Source organism: Rhinolophus hipposideros, assembly GCF_964194185.1.
Source record: "Rhinolophus hipposideros genome assembly, chromosome: X".
Classification (NCBI taxonomy): Eukaryota; Metazoa; Chordata; class Mammalia; order Chiroptera; family Rhinolophidae; genus Rhinolophus; species Rhinolophus hipposideros.
The window spans coordinates 68,261,359-68,278,352 of record NC_138046.1 but is presented as its reverse complement, the minus strand read 5'-3'; the positions used below and the strand labels follow the sequence as shown (position 1 = coordinate 68,278,352).

The following is a 16,994-nucleotide window of genomic DNA, read 5'->3' as shown; positions in this document are numbered from 1 at the left end:
GGAAGGGAAGTAGGAAGTGAGGCAAAGAAGGCAAAAAAGAAAAACAAACAGGAGAGACCAGGTACTTCCCAAATTTTAAAACAATAATAATAATAAAATAAAACAAACTAGAGCAAGATAAGTTTCTACTTCTGGAAAAGTGAAATAGATTTACATTAGTCTGTCTCTTCTGTTAAGTACAACTAAAAATCCTGGAATGAATGAATGAATGAATAGATAAATAAATAAACACAAAGACTCTGAAAGGTGAAGGAAGGGACTGTCTAAGGATATTGGGCCCCAAGGAATGGCATGTTTGTGAGTTCTCTGGATTTTCTTTTGTTTCACATTATTTCATACATGCAGTCAAATAAACCAGCAACCCAGAATTTCCAATGGGAACAGATGAATAAGCCTTAACAAAAGCTTGTTCTCTGTAGTCAAAGGACCAGGAGAAAGGCAGCCTAGCAAGACAGAAAATCTTCAGATAATAACTGATTTACTTCAGCCAGACACCACAAGCCCATAAATTCTGTGGCTACATCACCATTCACATCAGCAAAGGCTGAGTGGGGAGCTAAGATTTCCACTGTCATATCGTAAATTCTTGCTGGGGTACTGTCAAAAAAAGCTGGGACTTTCATTGCTGCAAGAAGGCAATGAGCCTTCGCCCGACCAGTTTCCATTTGGGGAGACCATACTGGGAACCTCGACTTCCACTCTCATCCATCAATGATGAGATGTGCTGCCCCTCCACACTGGGGTGGAGCCAGAGAAAGCATAATATAGAATAAGGACTTCTCATCACTGCCTAGTTGTAACAAGGCCACTCCTTACCCCAGTGCTGTTAGTGGAAGCCATTGGGTGAATAGTAATTAGGTGTTATCTCTCCCTGCAAGAGAGGTATCAGCAGAGGCTTAACAGGAGCCAGAACAATGAGTTCCCAAGCAGGGAAACTGGAATTCAATCCCCGCCTGGGATACTAAGGAAACAATTATTTTTTTCCTGACTAGATTGGTGTCAGATGACGCAGATAAAACAGAAGATTTAAATAAGATCTAGACTTTCATAATACCCAAAACGTCCAGGGTTTACTTGGAAATCACTTGTAATAGAAAGAACAAGAAAGATCTCAAAATTGATGAAAAAAACAATAGATGACATAAAGATGACAGAAGTATTAGCATTTTCTTTTTTTATTAAATGTATTGGGATGGCAATGGTTAGTAACATTACATAGGTTTCAAGTGTGCATTTCTATAATACATCATCTATGTATCACATTATGTGCTCACCGCACAGAGTCAGTTCTCCTTCCATCACCATATATTTAATCCCCTTTATCCTCGTCTACCATTCCCCTCCCCCCCTTACCCTTTGGTAACCACTCAACTGTTTGTGCATGAGTTTTTTCTTTGTTGCTTTCAGTTTTATATCCCACATATAAGTGAAGTCATATGGTTCTCTAATTTTTATGTGTGACTTACTTTGCTTAGCATAAAAATCTCAAGATCCATCCATGTTGTTGCAAATTACAGTATTTCATCTTTTCTTATGGTTGAGTAGTATTCCATTGCATATACAAGGTCAGACAATTAAGTTCATGAACTCATCCTAGAAAAAGTGCTGCATACATCATTGCTGAATATCACTACAGTCACCTTTGAAGTACTCCCCTTGGGAAGCTATGCACTGATGCCAGCACCTAGTCCACGCTTCAAAACAGTTTTGGAACTCTTTTTCTGGAACGGCCATCAGAGCTGTCATTATATTACCCTTGATGTCCTGAATGTCATCAAAATGTCTTCCTTTCAATATTTGCTTTATCTTCTGGTAAAGAAAGAAATAATTTGGGGCTAGACCAGGTAAGTAGGGAGGGTGTTCCAATACAGTTATTTGTTTACTGGCTATAAACTCCCTCACAGACAGTGCTAGGTGAGTTGGTGCATTGTCATGATGCAAGGAGCCATGAACTGTTGGCAGAAACTTCAGGTTGTTTCCATCTAACTTTTGCACGCAGGCTTTTCAGCACTTCCAAATAGTAAACTTGGTTAACTGTTTCTCCAGTTGGTACAAATTCATAATGAATAATCCCTCTGATATCAAAAAAAGGTTAGCAACATCATTGCAAGAAGTTCATAAACTTAATTGTTTGACCTTGTATATACCACATCTTCTTTATCTACTCATCTATCAAAGGACAATTTTGTTGTTTTCATATCTTGGCCACTGAAAATAATGCTGCAAAGAACATAAGGATGAGCACATCCCCTTGATGTAGCATTTTGTGTTTCTTCAGGTAAATACCCAGAGGTGGGATTACTAGGTCCTTCTTTGTCTCTTGTTATAGTCTTTGTTTTAAAGTCTATTTTGTCTGGTATAATTATGGCTACTCTAGATTTGTTTGTTTGTTTCCATTTTCATGAAATACCTTTTTTTGTTCCTTTACTTTCAATCTGTGTGTGTCTTTCAACCTGAAGGGAGTCTCTTGTCGGCAACATATATGAGTTTTCTTCTCTTATCCATTCTGCCGCCTCCCCATCTTTTGACTGGAACATTTAATCCATTTACATTGAAAGTAATTGTTAATGGGTGTGTAGTAATTGCCATTTTATTATTCATATCTTGTAATACTGGTTTGGTAGTCATGAGCTTTTTTAGTATTTTCTTGTCCAGGAAGCTTTTTATCTGTCCTTTGATTCTAAATGATAGCTTTGCTGGGTAGAGTAATTCTGGTTGTAGGTCCTTGTTTTCCATCACATTGAATATTTCCTGCCAATCCCTTTTGTCTGTAATGGTTCTGTTGAGAAATCAGCTGAGAGTCTTATCAGAGTTCCCTTGTAGGTAACTAACTGCTTTTCTCTTGCTGCTTTTAAGATGCTATCTTTGTCTTTAACTACTGGCATTTTAATTATGACATGTCTGGGTGTTGACCTCTTTGGGTTCATTTTTGTTTGGGACTCTGTGTTTCTGGGGCTTGTATATCTATTTTCTTCACCAGCTTAGGGAATTTTGTGTCACTATTTCCTCAAGTAGGTTTTCAATTCCTTCTGGTACCCCTATAATGGGAATGTTGGCATGCTTGATGTTCTCCCAGAGTCACCTTAAACTCTCCTCAATTTTTTGGATTCTTTTTTTCTTTTTGGTGCTCTGATTAAGTGTTTTCTGTTACATTATCTTCTAAATTGCTGACTTGATTCTCTGCTTCCTCTAATCTACTGTTGATGCACTGTAATGTATTCCTCATTTCTGTTATTGTGTTTTTTACTAGTTCTTTTTTATATTTTCTATCTCCATTTTTATATTTTCTCTCCTGTTGAAGTTCTTCCTGACATCATCCTTATAACCAGAACTCTGCACCTGATAGATTGTCTCCTGTGTGTTTAATTCTTTTTCTGAAGCTTTGTTCTTTTCTTTTATTGGGGGACATGTTTCTTTGTCTCCCCATTTTGACCACACCCTTGTAATTGTTTCTATGTATTAGGTAGAATGGCTGTCTCCCGGTCTTAGTAGAGTGACTGTATATACCGTGTTTCCCCGAAAATAAGACCTAGCCGGACAATCAGCTCTAATGCATCTTTTGGAGCAAAAATTAATATAAGACCTAGTCATATTCTACTATAATATAAGACCAGGTTTTATATAATATATTATAATATAAGACGAGGTCTTATATTAATTTTTGCTTCAAAAGATGCATTAGAGCTGATTGTCCGGCTAGGTCTTATTTTCGGGGAAACGCGGTATATACTGTCATTCTACTAAGACTGGGAGACAGCAGTTCTACCTAATACATAGAAAAAAATACAAGGGTGTGCTCAAAATGGGGAGACAAAGAATCATGTCCCCAAATAAAAGAAAGGTCTTAATTTTGGGGTCTTATTTTATAAATAGGTCATATTTATAAATGTCTTATTTTGGGGAAAACACTGTAGGTGTGCTGTGGGGCTCAGTGGTGCAGTCTTCCTGGCCATTTCAGCCATGCACTCCAGGTGTGTCCCTTGTGTGGGTTGAGTGTACCCTACTCTTGTAGTTGATCACTGGTTGCTATTTGTATGTCAGTGGGAGGGTCTGAACCCCAAGCTCATTGGTTGTGAGGACTGGCAGTTATTACAGTGGAGACGCTCTGGTGAAGGGCCTGATACTACAGAGCAGGACCTGCCTCAGCAGGGCTCTGGTGCCTGCACAATCCACCCTTTTGGTGTGTCATCCTTGGAGCTGGCTGGGTGATGCTCCAGCTCATTTTGAAGCTGGCCACTGGACATGTCAGCCCCAGGGCCACCTGGGAGGGCACCCACTGCAGGTCAAGTTCAGTGCAACTCATGCCCCACGTGGGGCCACCTGACAGGAGCCACAAAGCAATCTGTAGATGGCTGCCACCTGTACTATGCTTGTAGGTGCTTCAAGGGGCCAAACTGTGAACCAAGGCTGTCTGCCGATAGTGCCAGGCTTAGGGCTGCTCAGCCAGAGATACAGGACATGCTCAAGCCAGATGCTGCTTGTCAGTTCCACAAGCCTTTGAGAGACCCTAGGAAAGTCTGCAACATGAGCCAAGGCAGGCAGTTTGTATGAAAAAGCCACTGGAAGCGGCTTGGTTGCGCCCAAAGGTTGGGTGGAACATGGTGTCAGAATCAGCACGATATGGTGAACGTGCACCACCTGTGTCTGCACGTTGGAAAAAGGGAGGGCTTAATAAAGAAAGAATGGCCTCTACCAGCTCCTCTGTCCAGAGAAAGCTGCCCCTCTAGCCCTAGTCCTAGAGCCAGAAAACACAGTTTATCCCTGTATGTCCCTGTCACCTCTCCAGCTGCTTCCCTAGTGCTGGAGCTCAGAGCCAGTGATTCTGTCAGTATGTCTATGCACGGTCCCTTTAAGAAGAGAGGCTGGGAGTGCATTTCAACAGGCACAATCTCTGCTGGTTTTCACAGTCAGAAATTATGGGGACTTCTCTCCCTGGTGCTGGAACCCTGGGCTGGGGAAGGGCTGGGAACTTTTGCTCCTCCAAGGGTGACCTCCACAGCCGAGATGTCTCTCCTGATTTTTAATGGTCATATGCATGTGTGGGACCAGCCCGTTCCACATCTCTGCCCCTCCTACCAGTCTCCGGGTGGCTTCTTTTGTGTGTCCTTCATTGTAGGGCTTTGGTTCAGGTGATTTTAAATCATGAATGTTTTTAGTTTAGTTGTAATTTTGATGTGGTCATGAGAGAAAGTGAACACAGTGTTTAACAATTTCCCATTTCCCTCTATTACTCAACCACTGGTAGTGATGATACTCCTCTCTGATTCAATGAGTTTGAGTTTGACTATTTTAGATACTTCATAAAAGTGGAACCATTATTCAGATGTATTAGGAATATATATATATATATATATATATATGTATTATATATATTATCAGGAATATATATGTATATATATACACATACATATATGTGTATATATATTAGGAACATATATAATGTATGTATATATTTATATATACATATATATGTATATATAATGTGTGTGTGTATATATATATATATATATATATATATATATATATATATACACTCCTAATAAGTATGAGGTGATACGTCATTGTGGTTTTTATTTACATTTCCCTGATGATTAGTGAGATTGAGCATTTTTCTTCATACATTTGCTGATAATTTGTATATCTTTTATGGAGAAATATTTATTCAAACCTTTAGAGCATTTTTTTTTAAGTGGTCCTTTTCCAACATTGTTCTCTTGACCTTGGTGAACATCTTTTCAATTAATATTCAAATTCCCTGTCGGGTAAATTATGTCTCCATTTCATGAGGGTCTGTTTCTAATGATTTATCTTGTTTCTTTCGAAAATATTTGCCTGTTTCTTCATTTCCTTGACTTTCTGTGTTAGTGTCTTATTCGTCAAAAGAGCTGCCTTTCCCAGTGTTCACAGACTAAACTTATACTTGAGCAGATTTATCACCAGTCAGCCTGGCAAGAGATTCTGTAGGTGCCTGAAAGTTTCATGCAATTCCAACTAGTTTTCTTCATTTTTGACAGCTTACTGGTGTCTAAACTATACCAGATACCATCAGCACTTTGAGACAAGTGAGACTGAAGCCAATTCCTCAGGCAGCCCCCATATAATTTGGGTCATCAAATACATGGTGCATATATTTGCCTCCCTTTGGAGAAGGCGTGAACAGTGGTTCTTCTTTGTATTCTATACTGAGCCAGAGGGAGTGGCTATGGCAAGTAACAGCCTGAATTGCCATCTCTGTTCTCACTGGCCCCAGAGTATGTCATGTTCAATGTCCCATCGGTAATCTGAAACAGGGTCGACAGAAGCCAGTGTCCTGAGTAGCACCTGGAGATTTGGATGTACTGGAAGTGTAGTATACCTTTTTCCCTTCCTGAGTTTGTCCTGATCATATGACACTGTGCTGAAGGTAGGAATTATGGCAAGAGGGTATCTCAAATTTTCCTATCAGCCTTGATGTAGCTGGTTTCACACTCACCTAGCATCATGAGCCTCGTAAATACTTTTTTGGATTTTTCACAAAGGGAATCTGTCCATGAATTATTGTTGAATCAGTGTGTTCTTGAGGGTAAGAGGATCCAAGGCTTCCTGTTCAGCCATCTTGCTGACATCACTCCCATTTATGACATTTAAAAATCATTATTTTATAATGGAGTGTCTTCCTATTTATAACTTTTAAATATATAACATATTTTTGAGATATACGAATAATCCACATGCCATACAATTCACACATTTGCAATGCAAAATTTATTTATTTATTTTAGTATATTCACAGAATTGTGCAGGCATCACCACAACCAATTTTAGGGCATTTTTATCAACCCTAAAATAAATCTTGTACCATTAACATTGTCTATTCTTTCTTAATCACCCCTTCATCCTAGCCCTAGGTAAACACTAATTTACTTTCTGTTTCTATAGATATCTTTATTCTGGACATTTTATATTAATTGATTCATACAATATGTGTTATTTTTGACTGGTTTCTTTCACTTAAGATAGCATTTTCAAGGTTCAGGCATGTTGTAGCAGGTATCAGTACTTCATTATTTTTTTTTGTCAAAATATAAAATGCCCCACATTTATTTATCCATTCGTATATTGATGGGAATTATACTTACTTGTACTTTTTAACTATTTTGAATAATGATACAGTGAACATTCTTGAACAAATTTTTATGTGGGCATACATGAACATGCCTATACCCTAGGAATATGTAGGGGTTTGATAGCGTCCTCTAAAATTCATGTCCACCGGGATCCTCAGAATTTAACCTTATTTGAAACAAAGTTCTTTCAATGTGTAATTAAGATAAGATTATCAATATAATATTATCCTGGATTAGAGTAGACAATCAATTGATATGTGTCCTTATAAAAGACATAAAAAAGACACTGTGACACAGAGGGGAAGACAATGTGATACCAGAAGCAGAGAAAGGAGCAATGCTGGTACAAGCCAAGGACCACCCAGAATTGCCAGGAGCCATGAGAAGCAAGGAGGGAAGAATGAAATGATTATCCCTCAGAGCTTCCAAAGGGAACCACCCCTGCTATCACTTTGATTCCATACTTATAGCCTACAGAGGTGTGAGAAAATAATTTCTTATTTTGAAGCCACCAAGTTTATTGTATTTTGTTATGACATTCCCAAGAAATGAAGAGAGTAAAATTGCTAGGTCATATGGTGAGCCTATATTTAATCATTTTAGGAGCTGCCAGACTGTCTTCTGGCAGTGGCTGCACCATTTTACATCTTTACTGGCAGTGTTTGAGGGTTCCAATTTCTCTACATCCTTACCAACTCTTGTTATTGTCCTTTTTATTTTTAAATTATTATTATTTTTATATTCCAGTGGTTGTTCCACATCCTCACCAATATTTGACGTTGTCAGTGTTTCAGATTTTGACCATTCTAAGAGGTATGTGATGATGTCACATTGCTTTAATTTACAGTTTCCTGATAGCATATGATGTGAAGCATATTTTAATATGCTTAATTGCCATCTATTTTATTCTCGGTGAGGTGTCTGTTAGGTTTTTGACCATTTTTAATCTATTTTTTCTTACTCTTGAGTTTTTTGAGTTCTTTGTATTTTTTGGTTAACAGTCCTTTATCAGATATGCATTTTGTAAATATTTTCTCCCAGAAAATTTTTGATTGTGTTAATAATGTTTTTTCACAGAGCTGAAGTTTATAATTTTATTGCAGTCTAGCTTATCAATTATTTCTTTCATGTATCATGCCTCTGTTGTTGCATGCAAAAAGGCTTCATAATACCCAGGGTTATCTAGGTTTTCTTCTATGGTATCTTCTATGAGTTTTATAGTTTTGCATTTTATATATTTAGGTGTATGATACATTTTTGAGTTATTTTGTGATCAGTATAAACTCTACAAGGTCGGATAATTAAGTTTGTGAATTAGTTGCAACAATGTTGTCAACATTTTATATATCAGAGGAATTATTCATTATGAATTTGTACCAACTAGACAAACAGTTAACCAAGTTTATTATTTGGAAGTGCTGAAAAGGCTGCATGAAAAAGTTAGACAACCTGCACTTTTCACCAACGATTCATGGCTCTTGCATCACGACAATGCACCAGCTCACCCAGCACTGTCTGTGAGGGAGTTTTTAACCAGTAAACAAATAACTGTATTGGAATACCCTCCCTACTCACCTGATCTAGCCCCCATTGATTTCTTTCTTTACCCAAAGATAAAGGAAATATTGAAAGGAAGACATTTTGATGACATTCAGGACATCAAGTGTAATACAATGACAGCTCTGATGGCCATTCCAGAAAAAGAGTTCCAAAATTGCTTTGAAGGATGGATGAGGTGCTGGCATCAGTGCATAGCTTTCCAAGGGGAACACTTTGAAGGTGACCTTAGTGATATTCAGCAGTGAGATATGTAGCACTTTTTTTCTAGGATGAGTTTGTGAACCTAATTGTCAGACCTCATATATCTATGTTCATTCGTTTTTGCATGAAGATGTATAGTTGTTCCAGCACCATTTGTTGAAAAGACTACCTTTGCCCTACTAGATTGCCTTTGCTCTTTTGTCAAAAGTAACTTCACTATATTTGTGTGGCTCTATAAATGGGCTCTCTTTTCTGTTCCATTGATCTATTTGTCTAGTCTGTTGTCAATACCATGCTGTCTTGATTACTGTAGCTTTATAGAATGTCTTAAAATCAGGGAATTTCAGTCCTCCAACTTTGTTCTCCTTCACTACTGACTTGACTATTGTGTGTTTTTGTCTCCCTGTATAAACTTTAGAGTCTATTTGTTAATAATCATTTAAAAAACAAGCAAACAAAAATCCTTGCTGGGATTTGATTGGAATTACATTAAATTTATTGATTACATTGGAAAGACTTGGCATCTGATAATGTTGAATTTTCCTATTCCTGAACATGCAATATTTCTCCATTTATTTAGTTCTTAATTTTTTTGTGAGAGTTTTGTAGTTTTCTTCAAATAGATTTTGTGCATATTAGCTAAGTATTTTTTTTGGGGGGGGGATGTAGATAGCATTGTGTTTTTAATTTCAATTTCTATTTATTCCTTGTTGATTATAGAAGAGAAATTGACTTTTGTATATTAACCTTTTATCCTGCAATCTTGAATAATTGATTAATAGTTTGAGGTGTTTTTTGTTGATTCTTTCAAATTTTCTACAAAGATGATCATGTCATTTGCAAATAATGAGAGTTTTATGTCTTCCTTTCAAAATTTTACACACTTTTTTTCTTTTCTTGCTATATTCCATTAGCAAGCACTTCCAGTTCCAATAGGATGTTGAAAAAGAGGGGTAAGAGAAGACATCCTTGCCTTCTTCCTGATCTTAGTGGGAAATGTTCGAGTTTCTCACCATTAAACATAATGTTAACTATGGGTGATTTTGTAGATATTATTTAAGTTGAGGAAGTTCCACTCTATTGTAGTTTACTGATAGTTTTTATAAGGAATGGGTATTCGATTTTGTCAAATGTCTTTCCTGCATATTTATGTAATTGCATCATCTTTTTATGGGATGGATTATATTAACTGATTTTTGGATGTTTAATCTGCCTGGTATACCTGGTATAATATCCACTTGATCATAGTGTATAATTTTTCTATGCATTGTTGGATTTAATTTGGTAAGTTTGTTAAAGATTTATGCACCTGTGCTTATGAGAGATATTGATCTTTAGTTTACTTTCCTTGTAATGTCTTTGTCTGGTTTTGGTATTAGGATAATCCTGACCTCATAGAATGAGTTACAAAGCATTCCCTTGACTTCTAACCTCCTAAAGAGATAGTGGAGAATTGAAATAATTTCTTCTTTAAATACTTGGTAGATTTCACCAGTGATCCTACTGGGGCCTTGAATTTGATATTATGAATGCATTTTTTTCTCTCTCTATCTGGTTCTCTTTTCACATATGTCAAAAACATTACCTATGTCTCTTCAACTTCTGATTTGGAAGAGTTTACCATTTATTTAGAGTATTTTTATTGAACTTTGGAGAGAGCCTGTTTAGGTTCTAGTACTATTTCTATCACTACAAAGCTATTTGACATTGGACAAGGTAATTAGCCTCTTTGTTCTTTTGTTTTAGTTTTCTTCACCTAAAAAATGAAAAATAATAAAGTTTATAGGATATATATATACATATATATGTATATTTGATTGGAAAAGTACATAGGTATTTTATATATATATGTGTATATATATATATATATATATATATATATATATATATATATATATATCACCATATATATAATATATATATAAAACACCATATATATATATGCCATATATATAGATATAGATATATATAGATAAAAATCTATATATAGATATCTGTATCTATCTATATCTATATCTATATATGGCTTAAAACCACACCTGATTTTTGACATTTTGACATTTATGACATTATAAACATATGGCAAGTATTAGCTACAATTCATGCAGTCAAGCATACCTTTGTTTAATTTGATCAATTGGTTAGTTGCATAACTGTAATTATGTGGTCTCTTATTTCTTTTTTTTTTTTAATTTAAAATGTATTGTTTTATTGTTCATTACAAAAAAAAAAAAACCACAACAGTCTCCAGTAAGTCACTTTTAAATTCCAAACAACTTTGCTGTTTTTATATGAAAGGTAATTATGCAATAGTTGTCAGGAACGTTGAATAAAATAACAAAGTATGTAGGCAGCAGATACCAAAGAAATCCTATATGATTGCACAGTTGTTCAGGCAAACACAAGAAAAGTCTGGTTCAGTTTCTATGAACTATCAAAAGGATAAAGACAAAATTAATCAGGTTTTGAATGGCAGCTTTTCAACATAATGAAGACACATAAACAGACAAAATACACCTTCTCAGTCTAAATCATTTATTTTTAGTCTACACGTACTTTGAATAATCTTGTATTAAGTTTTGCTGCAACTTTCAATGTTCAAAGTAAATCTATCCTGGTGAAGGTTCTAAGAAGTCGACAGCAACAGCAGTAGGGGCGTGATATAGTCATTTCACTGCTACTTCCAGATTCTATAAAATCCCAGTGCTATTGCCAGGCAAGTAAACACGGAGGCTGCAAGATAACGAATTGTCTCAAGCTTGTTGGATTCCATTAGTGTTTTTAAAGATGCAATTTCAGTGTCAATTTTATTACTGGTCTCTGAAATAATACTTTTGATTTTGGTATCCTTTCTGGTAAATTCTGTGGTTGCTTCCATAAGTTTCTTTTCTTGATCTGTAAACATATCTGTTACTCTGCTCCTTTCTAGGTTGCTGTCCAGTTTATTATCTGCTCTGATTCGACTAGTTTCATTTATCAGTCGTTGTTTAACTTATTCTAATTCAATTTTCATTTTCTCATTCTCTGCCCTCAGATTTGCAAATTCACTTTTCTCTAGGATGACCATATCTTTTCTGATGGCATCCAAATGAGCCATTAGCTGTTGTACTGTTATTTCCTGTTGAGCTTGAGTGACCATCTCCTTATAGATAGCATCCAAGCTGACATTTAATAAAGTGGTTAATGCCGATACAATTGTTTCTGCTTGTGCTTTGTCAAATCCATGAGTTTCCAAGTCCCGAACCAATGCATGGGTATCAAAAGTTAATTTCCTTTGTTCTAAAGGAGTTATGTCCACTCGCCTCATATCAAATCCTTCCTTGGTTGTGGTGGTTAAGAAGTCTCTCCGCAAGGCCGGCGAGAAACGCCCGCAGGGGATTAAAAGCCGGCAGTCCCCACTGCTTTCAGACAGCAGGAGACGCCAAGCCCTGCGACTCCACATATCCTCAGTTTTCCCTCTTATTTCTTATATTTGTTACTAGAGATTTTTCTGGACTAGGATTTTATAGATCAATTTTTCACCTCAATTGGCTGATTGCTAAGGTTAATCTAAGGTTCAAGAAAAATAAAGATTTAAAATAGAGAGAAAATAATAGACATGAGAGAGCAAGAAAAGGGATATAATTTTAAGATGCAGTAGTTATTTAGATTAGGGATGAGTTTAAAGGTTCATGAAATCATCTAGACTTCATTGTTAGAGATGGCATGTATGATGGACATAGATAATGTTAGGCAGAACAAAAAAAAAAAATGCCTCTTAAGCCAAACTTAAATTAAAAAATAGTTTGTGGGGAAACCATGAATGTATTTTTAAAATATAGGTGCTTCAATAGCAAGCATATGGTAACAGAATTGACATCTGCATCTTTTAATAAATCAAACTTTTATCTGAAAATGTCTTAATGCACTTCTCACATAAAGGCAAAAATGCCCAAAGTAGTGAGTGAAATGGATAATAGAAAAAAAGTAGGGCAAATGGATCATTTAAATAAAATACGTAAGATATATAGCTTTTGATTTATTCAGATTGGTTCTATGCCATCTAAATTTGCTATCTAGTGGCTCTTTTGCATTTGAGATCCCACTGCTTTGAAACTAATTAAAATATATTTAAATATGGTCCAAATATAAAACATAATCTAAAATCAAAATAAAATTTCTTGGTAAAATCTTTCAAATTGCTATTAAAATTATACCTTTGTTCACAAAAGCTAAGAAAGCTTAAATGCTTACTTAGTTGAATTGTGCTACCTAGGTAATTTCTTATAAACACATTAACAGTATGTTACATAGTCTTTTCTGGATAAATGTATAGACTGTTGTTCTTAGTTCTCTGCATGCCTAAAAACACTAAAAAGTACATAGGTATTAAATATTCATACTTTGTGAATAGCCTGTGGTCAGTTTAATATACGTCTTTTGAATAACCTACATGACTCAACTAAACTTTATGTAGAAAGGATAGATTTCATTATTAAATTAATGCTAAGTACTTAGGATATCTTTGTTCATCTATATAATTAAGTGATCTCTTTATAAATTGGGTGAAGTAAAATTAAATGTAAAAATAAAGGGAATGCTTTTTGTAAGAATCAAGTCCTCTAAATTACATGAGTTTTTTCAATGGCCTCATTAAGAATTATGTGAAGTTTCAACTTTCCTGTATTAGGAAACACAAATGGATCAGCAACTTGGAAAACTTGCTCTTGTAGAAATTAATTTCTGTATGCACTTGCTGACATGCCTTAAAAATATGTGGTATTTCCATGAAATATTAGCCTCAACATTTTGTAAAATAAACTCCATTTTCCCAGTGAACTTTTAGTACAGAATAAAAGATGTATCCCTTCATGAAAAATAACAAAGAAGAAAAAAAGGTTTGGGAGAGTATGAAAATTATACTGATGTATGGAAGAAACCTTTTTTAAAAAACACACACTAGAAAAAAAATTAAAATTCTTATGAAAATGTATATGTATGTGGAGGTTTTGTATTTAAATGCCTTAAAATTGACTAAGCTTTTAATCTACTTCAAGTCACACAATTAATTTTGCTTTCACTTATAAGCAGATTGTCCTAAGTTCTATTTAATGATTTTCAGACATTTTCAGTTCTAATAACATGTGAGCCCTTTGAGAAAACACAGGAAATAGAATAAAGAGCCTTTACTTAGCCTAATGTTTGCAAATACCTCCATAATTTGTTGAACTTTTTCTAATTCCTATTCTGTTAATTTGTCTCCATGTTATTCTTATAAATAAATAAGTGGAGTCTTTCGTAAATAAGGATGTCATTATTGAACACTGTTAAATATTAATTTCTCCCTTAATGGAGTTAATATGTCTATATATCTATGTCTATATCTATATCTATGTAATGGAGGTGCCAAAAAAATGTATACAAGCAGACACTTTGGTCAACGTTGCTCAAGCAGTATTTCACTGTAATCAGAAGTGTCTGGATGCTGATAGTAACCACTTTGAGCACCTCTCGTAATTGCAGAAGTCAAACATGACTTGTATTCATCTTTTGTTATTGGTATATGACAATTAAGGTCGTGAACTCATTCTAGAAAAAGTGCAACATACCTCATTGCTGAATATCACTATAGTCACCTTCAAAGTGCTCCCTTTGGGAAGCTATGCACCAATGCCAGCGCCTAGTCCACCCTTCAAAGCAATTTTGGAACTCTTTTTCTGGAATGGTCATCAAATCTGTTGTTGTATTACCCTTGATGTCCTGAATGTCATTGAAATATCTTCCTTTCAATATTTCCTTTATCTTTGAATAAAGAAATAAATCATTGGGGGCCAGACCAGGTGAGTAGGAAGGGTGTTTCAATACACTATTTGTTTACTGGCTAAAAACTCCCTCGCAGACGGTGCTGGGTGAGTGAGCTGGTGCATTGTTGTGATGCAAGAGCCATGAATCTTTGGCAAAAAGTTCAGGTCATCTAACTTTTTCACACAGCCTTTTATGCACTTCCAAATAGTAAACTTGGTTAACCCTTTGTCCAGTTGGTACAAATTCATAATAAATAATCCTTCTGATATCAAAAAAAGTTTAGGAACATCATTGTGACAAGATCGTGAACTTAATTGTCAGACCTCATAAGGATGCACACATCTTGAGGTAGCATTTTAGCTTTTTTTGGATAAGTACCCAGAAGTTAGATTACTTGGTCCTTCTTTGTCTCTTGTTATAGCCTTTGTTTTAAAGTCTATTGTGTCTGGTATAATTATGGCTACCCTAGATTTGTTTGTTTGTTTGTTTCCATTTTCATGAAATACCTTTTTTTGTTCTTTACTTTCAATCTGTGTGTGTCTTTCAATCTGAAGTGAGTCTCTTATAGGCAACATGTGTAAGGGTCTTGTTTTCTTATCCATTTAGTCCTCCTATGTCTTTTGAGTGGAACATTTAATCCATTTACATTGAAAGTAATTGTTGATATATATGTAGCTATTGCCATTTTATTATTCATAATTTTGATCTTTTTTTTCCCCATCTGCTATGTATATCTGCTATGTCTGTCAGTCTTGGCCAGATAGCCTTATGTAGTAGGTGCTCTGTGGAGCCCTGGAACAGTCTCCCTGGTCACTTGCTCCAGGCACTCCAGGAGTGTCCCCTGTGTGGGTTTTGTGTGCCCTCCTATTATAGTTGAGCCTTGATTGATATTGGCATATCAGTGGGTGGGATTAACCCTTAGACTGATTGGCTGTGGGGTTTGGCCATGTCCTCAGCTTACAGGCTGCTGTGGGAGGAGCTTAACCCAGTGAGTGGGATTCACCACAGTGGGCTCTGGTGCCTATTGAGACTGCCCTTTGGCTGTGCCACTTGTGAGGCTAATTGGGTGGTGCTGTGCTGTGGTCTGAAGCCAACCTCCAATTATATTAATTCTAGGGCCTCTTGCAAGGGGATCTGGTGGAGGCCCAGGTCATACATGGCCTGTGACTGGCCAGGGACTATCTGGTAAGAATTACAAAGTGATCTGCAGTTGTTCGCTGCATGTACTGAACTTGGAGGCATGTGGGAGAGGCCATGCTGTAAACTGAGGATGTCTGTCACCAGTACCGGGCCTGGAATAGCTCCACAAAAAGACAGCACACCCTGAAGCCTCCTGCCACATGCTAGCTCACTTAAGGTTCAACCACTGATAAAGCCTCACACAGTATGCAAGTTGAGTGAGGCAGGGTCTCAGGGAGTCACTAGAGTGGGAAGAGTTGTGGTCTCCAGGTTAATGTAGATTCTAGTTTGGTCTCATTACTGAGCCTGAAGCAACTCAGCAATAATCTCAGAGCACACTGAGGCCTGTCACCACTCGCCTGGGTCTTGCAGACTCTGATAGTTTTTCAAGAAGGAGTGCAATGCAGGTGGGGCTGGCTGCTGTTGGAGAAAGTATCCCAGCAGTAGGGTGGTTGGGTGGGTTGGGGTCCCAGTGATTGAGCAGGGCAGAGCTACGGAGCTCACCAGACCAATCAGATTCAGATTTGGCCATAAACATAGAGGTCAGGTACAACACAGGAAAGATGGCAAGAACCTGTTGGTTGCACAGGAGAAGGGTCCCTCACAGAAAAAAAATGCCAGCAGTGCTTCAGCTCTAGCTCCAAAGCTACATAAAACAGTCTGCCCTTCCGTTGTCTCCAAGGTTAGTGATTGGGAGTGAGAGTCTGTGCATGGGCCCTTAAAGGGGACACCTGGGTTTCCTGTTGCCTTCTGTCCTACCCTGATGGTCAGAAACCCCACTGTTTTTCACAGCCAGACGTTGTGGCAGCTACTCTTCCTGGCACGAGTACTCTGGGCTGGTAAGACTGGTGTGGATCTGGGTAACCTCATGCCTCTAGGAGGTTATCTCCATGGCTGACATATTTCTCCCAGTTCTCAACCACCACACAGAGGTTTGGTGTTAGCCAGTTCCGAGTCTCCTCCCCTCCTACCAGTCTTGATGTGGCTTCTTCTTTATATTCTTAGTTTGAAAACTTCTGTTCAGCTAGACTTCAGATGGTTCTTCAGGTTGATTGTTCTATAATTTAGTTGTAATTTTAATGTATTCTGTGGGGAGCCATAATTTCTTGTTTCCTTGGAAACCTGTGGCCTGGCTTAGTTCATGATTAATCTGTTTCAGGACCT

At 36.8% G+C, this 16,994-nt stretch overlaps 1 pseudogene across 1 annotated transcript; it reads right to left on the bottom strand.

The window, feature by feature from the left end:
• Positions 1-11,086: 11,086 nt before the first annotated feature.
• Positions 11,087-12,309, bottom strand: LOC308494223 (coiled-coil domain-containing protein 90B, mitochondrial-like; annotated as a pseudogene). The gene has a single exon. The product of its transcript is annotated as a coiled-coil domain-containing protein 90B, mitochondrial-like (transcript).
• Between the last annotated feature and the right edge of the window lie 4,685 nt (positions 12,310-16,994).